This window comes from Capra hircus, chromosome 6 (genome assembly GCF_001704415.2).
Source record: "Capra hircus breed San Clemente chromosome 6, ASM170441v1, whole genome shotgun sequence".
Lineage (NCBI taxonomy): Eukaryota > Metazoa > Chordata > Mammalia > Artiodactyla > Bovidae > Capra > Capra hircus.
In genome coordinates, this window is record NC_030813.1 from 85,298,576 (window position 1) to 85,311,001 (window position 12,426).

Here is a 12,426-nt window from a genome sequence, read left to right on the forward strand (position 1 = left end):
AGGATCTCCTTTGTTAATTTCTATTCTTAGAGTAAATCAGCAATGCTGTGATGGCTCCTTGTTTAAGTAGTGACATAAACGTTCTGGAAAGCCAGGCTAGAAAACCTGCCTTGGTTGCAAAAGTTTATTTGCACCAGTCACTTGCACCTCTGTCCCCTTACTTACCTAAAATTTCTCTAAGCTTTTTTATGACTTTGGATTATTTTCCTAATATATCTTCACACATATGCTCCATTCACAGCCCAGCATTCTACTTTGATTTTTTGCTATACTTTACCATGTTTTCCTTCACTTTGTTGTGCATGTGCTTATCGTGTTACTTCACTTACAAGCTGCTTTTCTATGACCTATGATTCCTGATTAACTTTTATCTTAGAAACTTTAATCTCTGAATTATTTATTTTAGAAATATTGGTCTTTGGATTATTTGCTTAGTCTTTTATTTTAGATAGGCCCAATCATCCTCTAGTTCATTCACCAACCAGCTTTCTACACTGACTGTTTGGCATTTGATGCCCTTTTTCACTTCACATGAACTCACATGACCTTGCTATGGAACCTCATCTAAGAGTTTATTTTCTATGACCTGTAATTCTTGGTTAATTTTTAGCAGATTTGTTCCTAGACTTTGGCCTTGGTTCTATTCTTCAAGCCTCTACCTCCTATAACCTCATATAGTATATATGTAATCTTAACCTTGAATATTGCATATACTATATATATATATATATATATATATAATCTTTAATTAACCTTGTAATACTTCTTAGCCATTGAGAGCAATAATGAATTTCTGCCAAGGATGGTTTCCAAATTTTTACAATAATTTCCAAACACAAAGATATATATATTTGAGTAAAAGGTAGTGAGGGAACATCTCTCTTGGCGATTGAAGTTTGGTTAGTTGAGTGATATGGAGAACGTCTGTTATGAAGACCACCACAATGAAGAGAAACTAACCTTCTCTATACTGTAGCGCACTTGATGCTTACCATAATATTTCTCCAAATCATAGATGAAGTTTTGAAATTAGAGTCTCATGTTTTTTGTTTATTCATATAAAGCAATATGCAAAGTGGTTACTCCGAGGCCAGACTTCTATGTTTTAATCCCATCTCTGTCACTTCTTCCCCATGAAAACTTGAGTACGTTACCTTACTTAAGTTCATGTATGTATAAAATGAGAATAATACTGCCCATGAATAAGATTTCTATGTCTCTATCTTATGAATTAATAAATATGATGGACTTAGATGTCCTGAAAGAGAGTAAATTCTCAACAAATATTTACTAATTTCCTTCTGCTCCCCAAATTAGTAAACAACAGAAAAGAAAAGGAAGTCAAAAAATATTTGTTGTTGAGTGGATGTACTCACAGAATCAAGATTAGAAATCATCCAGATATGCATGGTATGTCTTGCTCTGGAATGGCCGATTCACATCAATATATGGCAAAAACCACTATAATATTGTAAAGTAATTAGACTCCAATAAAAATTTTTTTAAAAAAAGAAAAAAGAAAAAAAGAAATCATCCAGATATGAAGAATCTATTGGACTCACCTTTTGCTTACTTTTTCAAACTGAAGGCATTAAAATCAGAAAGCAGACATTGATAATTCAAATATTATCCCCGATGCTTTTTTATATTCTAATATTAATCTCTGATGTTTTAGGTTTACCTAGCCACTTTAGTCACTCTGTCCTAACCGACTCATTGCAATCCCATGGACTGCAGCATGCCAGGTCTTCCCTGTCCATCACCAACTCCCAGAGCTTGCTCAAACTCATGTCCAAGAGTTGGTGATGCCATCCAATCATCTCATCTTTGGTCATCCCTGTCTACTCCTGCCTTCAATCTTTTCTAACATCAGGGTCTTTTCCAAAGAGTTAGTTCTTTGTATTAGGTGGTCAAAGTATTAGAGTTTCAGCTTAAGCATCAGTTCTTCCAATGACTATTCAGGACTGACTTTCTTTAGGATTGACTAGTTTGATCTTGCTATTCAAGGGACTCTCAAGAGTCTTCTCCAATTCCACAGTTCAAAAGCATCAATTCTTCTGCACTCAACCTTCATTATGCTCCAACTCTCGGATTCATACACATCTACTGGAAAAAACATAGCTGTGACTACACTGACCATTGTTAACAAAGTAATGTCTTTATTTTTTAACATGTCTACACTTATTTTAATATACTGTCTAGGTTTGTAATAGCTTGTCTTCCAAGGAGCATGTGTCTTTTAATTTCATGGAGCAGTCACCATCTGCAACGATTTTGGAGCCCAATAAACTAAATTCTGAAGAAGGAAATGACAAACCAATTCAGTATCCTTGCCTTGAGAACCCCGGTAACAGTATGAAAAGACAAAAAGTGAAGACACTGAAAGATGAACTCCCTAGGTTGGTAGGTGCCTAATATGCTGATGGAGAAGAGTGGAATGGAGAAATAACTCCAGAAAGAATGAAGAGGCTGAGACAAAGTGAAAACAATGTCCAGTTGTGGATGTGACTGCTGATGGAAGTCAAGTCTGATGCTGTAAAGAACAATATTGCCTAAGAAACTGGAATGTTAGGTCCATGAATCAAGGTAATTTTCAAGTGACCAAACAGGAGATTTTGAAAAATTGCTTAGTTGAGTAAATTCTCAAAGTTATGACAATACAAAAAGTTATGACCATTATAGACAGCTTATTAAAAGGCAGAGACATTACTTTGCCAACAAAGGTCCGTCTACTCAAAGCTATGGTTTTTTCAGTAGTCATGTATGGATTTGAGAGTTGGACTCTAAAGAAAGCTAAGCACTGAATAATAGATACTTTTGACTTGTGGTGTTGGAGAAGTCTTGAGAGTCCCTTGGACTGAAAGGAGATCCAACCAGTCCATCCTGAAGGAGATCAGTCCTGGGTGTTCATTGGAGGTACTGATGTTGAAGCTAAAACTCCAATAATTTGGCCGCTTGATGAGAAGAACTGACTCATTTGAAAAAATGCTAATGCTGGGAAAGATTGAAGGCAGGAGGAGAAGGGTATGACAGAGGATGAGATGGTTGGATGGCATCTTCAACTCAATGGACATGAGCTTGAGTAAACTCTGGGAGTTGGAGATGGACAGGGAGGCCTGGTGTGCTGCAGTCCATGGGGTTGCCAAGAGTCGGGCATGACTGAGCGACTGAACTGAACTGAAACAGGAGATAGCAAGAGTGAACATTGACATTTTAGGAATCAGTGTACTAAAATGGAGCAGAATGAATGAATACAATTCAGATGACTATTGTATCTACTGTGGACAGAATCCCTTTTAAGAAATGGAAAAGCCTTCATAGTCAAGAAAAGAGTCTGAAATGCAATACTTGGATGCAATCTCAAAAATGACAGAAGGATCTCTGTTTGATTCCAAAGCAAATTATTCAATATCATAGTAATCCAAGTATATGCCCCAACCACTAATGCCAAAGAAGCTGAATTTGAATGGTTCTCTGAAGACCTACAAAATCTTCTAGAACTAACATCAAAAAATATGTCTTTTTCACGATAGGGGGCTGAAATGCAAAAGTAGGAAGTAACAGGCAAATATGACTTTGGAGTACAAAAATGAAGTGGGGCAAAGACTAACAGAGTTTTGCCAAGAGAACACTCTGGTCATAACAAATATCCTCTTCCAACAACACCAGAGAAGATTCTACATTGGACATCACCAGATGATGGTCAATACCAAAATCTGTTTGATTATATTTTTTGCAGCCAAATTGGTAGAAGCTTTATACCATCAGCAAAGAAAAGATTGGGAGATGACTATGGCTCAGATCATGAACTCTGTATTGCCCAATTCAACTTGAACTGAAGAAAGTAGGGAAAACCACTAGACCATTCAGGTATGACCTAAATCAAATCCCTTACGATTATACAGTGGTAGTGGCAAATAGATTCAAGGGATTAGATCTGATAGGCAAAGTGCATGAGGAATCATGAACAGCGGTTCATAACATTGTACAGGAGGCCATGATCAAAACCATTCTCCCAAAAAGAAATGCAAAACAGCAATTGGTTGTCTGAAGAGGCCTTACAAATAGCTGAGAAAAGAATAGAAGCTAAAGGCAAAGGAGAAAAGGCAAGATATATCCATTTGAACGCAGAGTTACAAAGAAGAGCAAGGAGAGATAAGAAAACCTTCCTAAGTGATCAATCCCGAGAAATAGAGAAAGCATTAAAATGGGAAAGACTAGAGGTTTACTTAGTAAATGACATTTAATCCATTGAGAGGGAAGGAGTAATACTAGATAATTCTCAGAGAAATTCATCCATGACTAAGCAATTTTTCTTCTCAATAGAGATACTAGATGATGGAGATGTTAGAGAGATTAAAATAATAGAAGAATTGAATCTAGATGAAGAAGTCAGGAACTTTGATTCTGAAAGCTAAACGGAACCTCAGCTATGAGTTCATAGAAATGTCTAATTTTAAAGGCAAGTAAACACAAAGTTTATACAATATATCAGATTGCTTTAGACATAGATTTTTCTTTTTTCACTGATCCAGGTTTAAAAAGTAAACTTCATTTTATTTTTAAGTATAGTTAATGAAATTTCTTACTATAGTATATTAAAAATGGCTAATACTCTTTGTAACTCCTCCTATTAAGAGGTGGAGGCTATTTCTTCACCCTTTGAATTTGGGCTTTCCTCCTGACCTGTTTTACCAATAGAAGATGGCAGAAGTGATTTTGCGTGACTTCCAAATCTAGTCTAAAACTTTCATGCAACCTATTCTAGAATTCTGCTATGATCTAAATAGGTCCAAGGTTTTCTGTTGGAGAGGTCACCTGGAGGAGACAATCAAAGTATCCTGATAATCTGCCAAACCCCAACCAGTTGAGTGACACTTTCTTGGACCATTCCACTTCTGCCAAGCCTGGTAACTAACAGAAGCATAAAGATTAAGCCCAGGCAAAACCCACTGAAGAGACATTTTCCCAAGCCCAGCCCAAATTTCTGATTCATAGGATCATGTGCAAACAGCATGGTTTCTTTTTTAAACTGTGAGTTTCAGGATAGCTTATTTTACAGCAATAAATAACAGACATTATGATTTATGAAAAGCACAGTGCATATGTAGCTTTCAGAATAAATAAGCCTCAAGAATATTCACATATTGGATTATTATTGTCAAACAGACGAACATCTCCAGTGTCACAGAGTTCTAGATTACTTTGCACACTCTCCTGAATAGTTGATACCTTTTGACTAAGAAGCTGTTATATTTCCATTTTGACACTAAACATAAGAAAATACAAATTATACCACTCTAACCCATGCAAAGAAAGTAAGATTTCTTTTCATCTACTGGAGGGAAAATGTAATAAACCAGACTTACCTATACTTCACTGTAAAATTTATCCCACTTATTGTTAAAACTCTCATGCAAAGTTAAAATAAAAGTCATACACCATATTTGTCACTTTCTCCATAAATGCCATTTTGTCACTTAGTTCAGATATTATAATAGGTATGTAGAAAGGAGGAAATAAAAGCCCGCCACAGAGTTTTTCATATGTATTGCCTGTGGAAAATTGAAGACTGTAAACCAAAGGTAGGGTAAACAGTTTAACCAGCAGCTCAACACAAGGAGAAATTGCAACTCTACGAACAACATCAAATCTGGCTTCTATCAGTTTTTTCATAAGTTTTTAGTTTAAAACTCCATCCACACAGAGCTTCTCAACAGTATCAGAATATTTGTGATTTTTTTTTTTTTTTTTGCATCTTTGAATCACATTCCCTTAGTGTACTCTTTGGTAATTCATATGCCCATACCCTTATTACCAAATTCAGACTTAAACTGAGGAAAGTAGGGAAAACCACTAGACCATTCAGGTATGACCTAAATCAAATCCCTTATGATTATACAGTGGAAGTGAGAAATGGATTTAAGGGCCTAGATCTGATAGATAGAGTGCCTGATGAACTATGGAATGAGGTTCGTGACATTGTACAGGAGACAGGGATCAAGACCATCCCCATGGAAAAGAAATGCAAAAAAGCAAAATGGCTGTCTGGGGAGGCCTTACAAATAGCTGTGAAAAGAAGAGAAGCAAAAAGCAAAGGAGAAAAGGAAAGATATAAGCATCTGAATGCAGAGATCCAAAGAACAGCAAGAAGAGATAAGAAAGCCTTCTTCAGTGATCAATGCAAAGAAATAGAGAAAAAGAACAGAATGGGAAAGACTAGAGATCTCTTCAAGAAAATTAGAGATACCAAGGGAACATTTGATGCAAAGATGGGCTCGATAAAGGACAGAAATGGTATGGACCTAACAGAAGCAGAAGATATTAAGAAGAGGTGGCAAGAATACACAGAAAAACTGTACAAAAAGGATCTTCACGATCCAGATAATCATGATGGTGTGATCACTCATCTAGAGCCAGACATCCTGGAATGTGAAGTCAAGTGGGCCTTAGAAAGCATCACTACAAGCAAAGCTAGTGGAGGTGATGGAATACCAGTTGAGCTGTTTCAAATCCTGAAAGATGATGCTGTGAAAGGGCTTCACTTAATATGCCAGCTAATTTGGAAAACTCAGTAGTGGCCACAGGACTGGAAAAGGTCAGTTTCCATTCCAATCCCAAGGAAAGGCAATGCCAAAGAATGCGCAAACTACCACACAATTGCACTCATCTCACATGCTAGTAAAGTAATGCTCAAAATTCTCCAAGATAGGCTTCAGCAATATGTGAACCGTAAACTTCCTGATGTTCAAGCTGGTTTTATAAAAGGCAAAGGAACCAGAGATCAAATTGCCAACATCCGCTGGATCATGGAAAAAGCAAGAGAGTTCCAGAAAAACATCTATTTCTGCTTTATTGACTATGCCAAAGCTATTGACTGTGTGGATCACAATAAAGTGTGAAAAATTCTTCAAGAGATGGGAATACCAGACCACCTGACCTGCCTCTTGAGAAATCTGTATGCAGGTCAGGAAGCAACAGTTAGAACAGGACATGGAACAACAGACTTGTTCCAAATAGGAAAAGGAGTACATCAAGGCTGTATATTGTCACCCTGCTTATTTAACTTCTATGCAGAGTACATCATGAGAAACGCGGGACTGGAAGAAACACAAGCTGGAATCAAGATTGCTGGGAGAAATATCAGTAACCTCAGATATGCAGATGACACCATATTTATGGCAGAAAGTGAAGAGGAACTAAAAAGCCTCTTGATGAGAGTGAAAGAGGACAGCGAAAAAGTTGGCTTAAAGCTCAACATTCAGAAAACGAAGATCGTGGCATCCGGTCCCATCACTTGATGGGAAATAGATGGGGAAACAGTGGAAACAGTGTCAAACTTTATTTTGGGGGGCTCCAAAATCACTGCAGACGATGATTGCAACCATGAAATTAAAAGACACTTACTCCTTGGAAGAAAAGTTATGTTTTTCCTATGGTCATGTATGGATGTGAGATTTGAACTGTGAAGAAGGCTGAGCACCAAAGAATTGATGCTTTTGAACTGTGGTGTTGGAGAAGACTCTTGAGAGTCCCTTGGACTACAAGGAGATCCAACCAGTCCATTCTGAAGGAGATCAGCCCTGGGATTTCTTCGGAAGGAATGACGCTAAAGCTGAAACTCCAGTACTTTGGCCACCTCATGCGAAGAGTTGATTCATTGGAAGAGACTCTGATGCTGGGAGGGATTGGGAGCAGGAGGAGAAGGGGATGACCGAGGATGAGATGGCTGAATGGCATCACTGACTTGACGGACGTGAGTCTGAGTGAACTCCAGGATTTGGTGATGGACAGAGAGGCCTGGTGTGCTGTGATTCATGGGGTTGCTAAGAGTCAGACACTACTGAGTGACTGAACTGAACTGATATCTTGATCTATTTCATAAAATACAAATCAGGCTCATTCTTAGTGAAGAATATAGGATAAGACACAAATTTAAGGGCAGAGGGTTTACTGGGATCCACCAGGATGGAAGCTGAAGATGCTAGCACAGTCACTTCATGATCCCTCTGAGCAAGTTCTTCCAAAATTGTCTTGAAATTGATCCAGTGAGTCTATTCAATTGGCTATACCAGCACCTTTTCACAGAAGTCACAGCTGAAATAAAAAGAAAGCACAAGAAGAAAAGCCGATCTCTTAGACATCTTAACAAAATCCAAACCTTCTTCATAAACTTCCTTAACCTCAGAGGTAACTCTCCCTCATGTCTGGGACAGAATCAATTAAGTAGTTAAAATATAACTGCCACTTGGTAAGGTCACAATGACTATCAGCTGAAGACTATTTCCAACAGTCTGCCTTAGCAATTTCTCTGCAAGCTAATCTCCAGTTCAGAGGTTTTGGAAAGCAAATAGATAAAGAAAAGCATAGATGATTTTGTGCTTCTCTGTACAATAAATCCCAGTATCACTGTAAATGCTCTGGCTCTAGGGTAAGAGCAAACTACCTAGGATGTAGGGAATTTGCAGATAAGGAGGCAGCATGTGTCAACACAGATACATTCTGATTTATTTGAGCATTCTAAGCATTTCTTTCTGCATATTTTTACATCTATTTTATTAGTTCCATTTCATTTAGCTCACCTTTGTTCTTTTGACTGAAGTTATTCCTTCCTTTTTTCCTCTTTATATGAACATGAGCATCCTTTGAGTATAACTTTAATCAGTTTAGTATAGTTTTAGTCACCTTCCTTTGAGAATATTGCTCCTGAATTATGATCATATCCTTTTCTAAATATTTGTAACCTTCCTTCTATTCCTCTCACTTCTTCAATACTTTCTCAAAACTTACTCTTCAAAAGAATGTATCCTCTAACTACCTTCTTCTGGACTTCATTTTGTATCCTACTTTTTAAATTGAGGTATGTTATATTAAAAATCTTACTAGAAATTACCATCAAATTAGAAGCAGGAAGGGGAAGAAGCATGTAATGGGATAAATTTGTTTTCATGATATCAATAATCTATTGACCTGAAATGAGAGGAGAATCTCTGCTAAGAAGGATTTGGATATAGATTCTAAGCAAAACATTCATTCTAACAGTGAAATAAGCTTTGATTTCCTGGACACTGAGGAAGGAATTAAAGGGAAAATATAGATTTGAAAATCTAGAAAAGGAAAGGGAAATGGATAGTGCATGCCTATGATGGAGGCATTAGTTTTAGTTATGACTATTTTGGTTATGAAGCCCCTTGTAAGTCCCTTTAGAACTCAGAACAAGTCTCCCTGGGAGAGTAAAGAAGTGATGTTAACAAAATGATATTTGTGCAGAGAATGAGTGCTGACTAGTGTTTTTTCAAGTATAAAATTTATGCGGGGGCAATTTAGATTTAGAGAGCAATGTGAAAAATCATGGAAGCCTGAAGGAACACAGTTTCCTCTGAGTATGAGGAGAAATTTACTGTGGTTATATAAACATTTGCTCTGTAAGCTGTGAAGAGCCTTGGAAAGCTTCAATTCCTGGAGAGATATTTCCTTACTTCATTTTTGAAAATTTTCTTGTGGTAGGTTGTGAGAATGTAGATATGAAATGAAAGAACCCCACAAAAGGCGGCTAATCTGGAGGATTAATCTGGGGCTAATCTGGACACTAATTTCCAGAGGAGAGGTAATTAGTACTTGAAAGAGCATGAAAGTGAAAGTGCTAGTTACTCAGCCATGTCCAACTCTCTGTGACCCCATGGACTGTGGCCCACCAGGCTCCTCTGTCCATGGAATTCTCCAGGCAAGAGTACTGGAGTGGCTTGCCATTCCCTCCTCCAGGGAATCTTCCTAACCCAAGGACTGAACCCTGTTTGGAGTCATTGTTTGAGCTGCAAACCAAATGGTTTCTTGTTTTATTATTATTTATCAGGTTGATTTTATTTTAGCTTTCAGTATTTGTGTCCATGAGCTATAACAAAAACATTCCAGTGATCCATTTACAAAACGAGTATTGGGTCTTAAGGTGTTCTGTTTCTTATCACCCTGTCTCTGTAGAAGCTGTTAATACAAAGAAATATTTTCCATCCATGATGGGAAGGACAGAATCATAGAATTTAATTTTGTATTAGTTTATTAGTTCTTTTTAAAAATTGCTGGTGTAACCACTTACTACACACTCAGAACTTTAAACTTTATAAATTTACTTCTTAGATCAGAAGTCTGATGAACTAAACTTCAGGTGCTGGAACAGCTAAGCATGTCTTTCTGGAGGCGTAGGGGAAGAATCTGTTTCTTTTTCTTTCTCAGCTTCAGGAGGCTGCCTGCATTCCCTGGTGCATTTCTCCCCTAGTTTCTGCTTTCCAACCCCTTCCTCCATTCCAAATTCAGCATCAGCAGATTGATTTCTTCTTATCTTGCTATGTTTCTGGTTATCTGGACCTAGGTAAAATTCTCTGCTTTTAAGAAAATTTGGATGTGATCAGATGGGCTAGACCCGGATAATGCAAGATATTCTCTTCACCTCAAAGTTTTTAATTATAATAACATCTGCAAAGTTCACTAAAACTCACCACATGTGCTGGCATTTCAGTGTCTGGGGATTAGGGGTTAGATGTCTTTGTTGGTCTTTATTCTGCTAACCACAGTCTATCCTCTGGTCCCCAGAGTTTCATGTTCCTCACACACGCAAAATATATTCACCTCATCCTTAGGTTTCTAAACATCTCCACACATTACAACATGATCTCAAGATCCTAAATCTCATCCTTTATATCAACTCAATTAGGCATTGGAGAAGCTCTGGATATGATCCATTATGGAGCATAATCCCTCTCCTTTGAGTCTAAGGAACAAGTTATCTGCTCCCCAAATATAACGACGACAGATCTAGCATAACACTATAGACATTGTGTTTCAAAGGACGAAATGGGGATAAAGTGGAACTTCCACCACTCCCTCTGGTTTGAATGATTCACACCTTCAGTGTCTCCAAAGAGTCTTTTGTGTGACTGTGTACCTTGATCTTTTGATCTTTCTGCTGCTGCTGCTGCTGTTAAATCGCTTCAGTCATGTCCTACTCTGTGCGACCCCATAGACGGCAACCCACCAGGCTCCCCTGCCCCTGGGATTCTCCAGGCAAGAACACTGGAGTGGGTTGCCATTTCCTTCTTCACTGTATGAAAGTGAAAAGTGAAAGTGAAGTCGCTCAGTCTTGCCTGACTCTTCCGACCCCATGGACTGCATGCAGCCTACCAGGCTCCTCCATCCATGGGATTTTCCAAGCAAGAGTACTGGAGGGAGTTGCCATTGCCTTCTCCAGATCTTTCTGAAGTATTAGCACAAGATTTGATAATCACACACTTGGCTCTTTCTCCAGAGCATTTTTGTTTTGTTTTACAGTGAATCTCTTAATACTAGTTTCCTTTGCAATGTGGACAGCCTGAATTTCACAAGCCATCAAGTCCAGGTTACTTTTTAACAGTTCTTTCATCACTTTACTGCCTCTCTTGTCATATTTTACTATAATCAGCAGAAGAAACCAGTCAGTATCTTGAAGCTTTTCTTGCAAATCTCAGCTAGATGTACAAGCTTGTCACTTACAAATCCTTCATTTCATGTAGGCATAGGACACAATTTCTTTAAGCTTTCTGATAAATACTTTAAGCTTTCTGATAAAAGGTTTACCTTTCCTCCATTTTCCAATCACATGCTTTTCATTTCCTTTAGAGCACTCACTGGCAGCAAATTTAATGTCAATATTTATATTAACAGTTTACTTTTTTGATTTAAGTATTCTCTAAGCCAGTTTATTTATTCATTTATTTTTACTATAATTGTTATTTTTGGGGGGAGTCTATATGTAGTCACTTGCTTATGTTTCCTACCTATAAGATATTTCTCAGGCAATTTATATCTTTCTATATTGTGTACTGAATAATACTGTCACCATTGATGCGAGTGTATGAATAAAATTTATTCTTCTTAGAGAGGCAATATAACTGATTTTTTATTATATAGTAGTGGGAAAACCAGTTTTCTTGAATATCGTAGACAGAAATCAGTGACTTGCATCTAATATGTTTCGTCACTGAGGGCCTAGTCAGTAGTTTTGATATAGAAAAATCAGGGGAGTTTGTAATTCCCTTGGTTCTGTCTCATCACAACAAAAATTTGAAGCGATGAATGGATCAGTATTACAGCCCTCAGATAAACCAGCTGCAGCTCCATGTACATGTCAGTTTTATTTAGCAAGTAAAGGAAAATACATCCTCGAGGCATGACAGCATGCTGACCCAAAAGACACAAAGGGAAGAGAGGCCCCCAGCCCAATTTTGGCTCCTCTTTTTGCATGTTTCTTTCTCCTTCCCCTGGGCCTGCCCTGTGTAAATTGGGCTAGCCGGAAGTGCTGCTTCTTTCACCTGAGGTCCTCACTCCAGTCCTCGGACCTTCCTTTGTTCTATTTTCGCAGGCTTTTCCCTTCCTTATCTTTTAGCCACCACCATT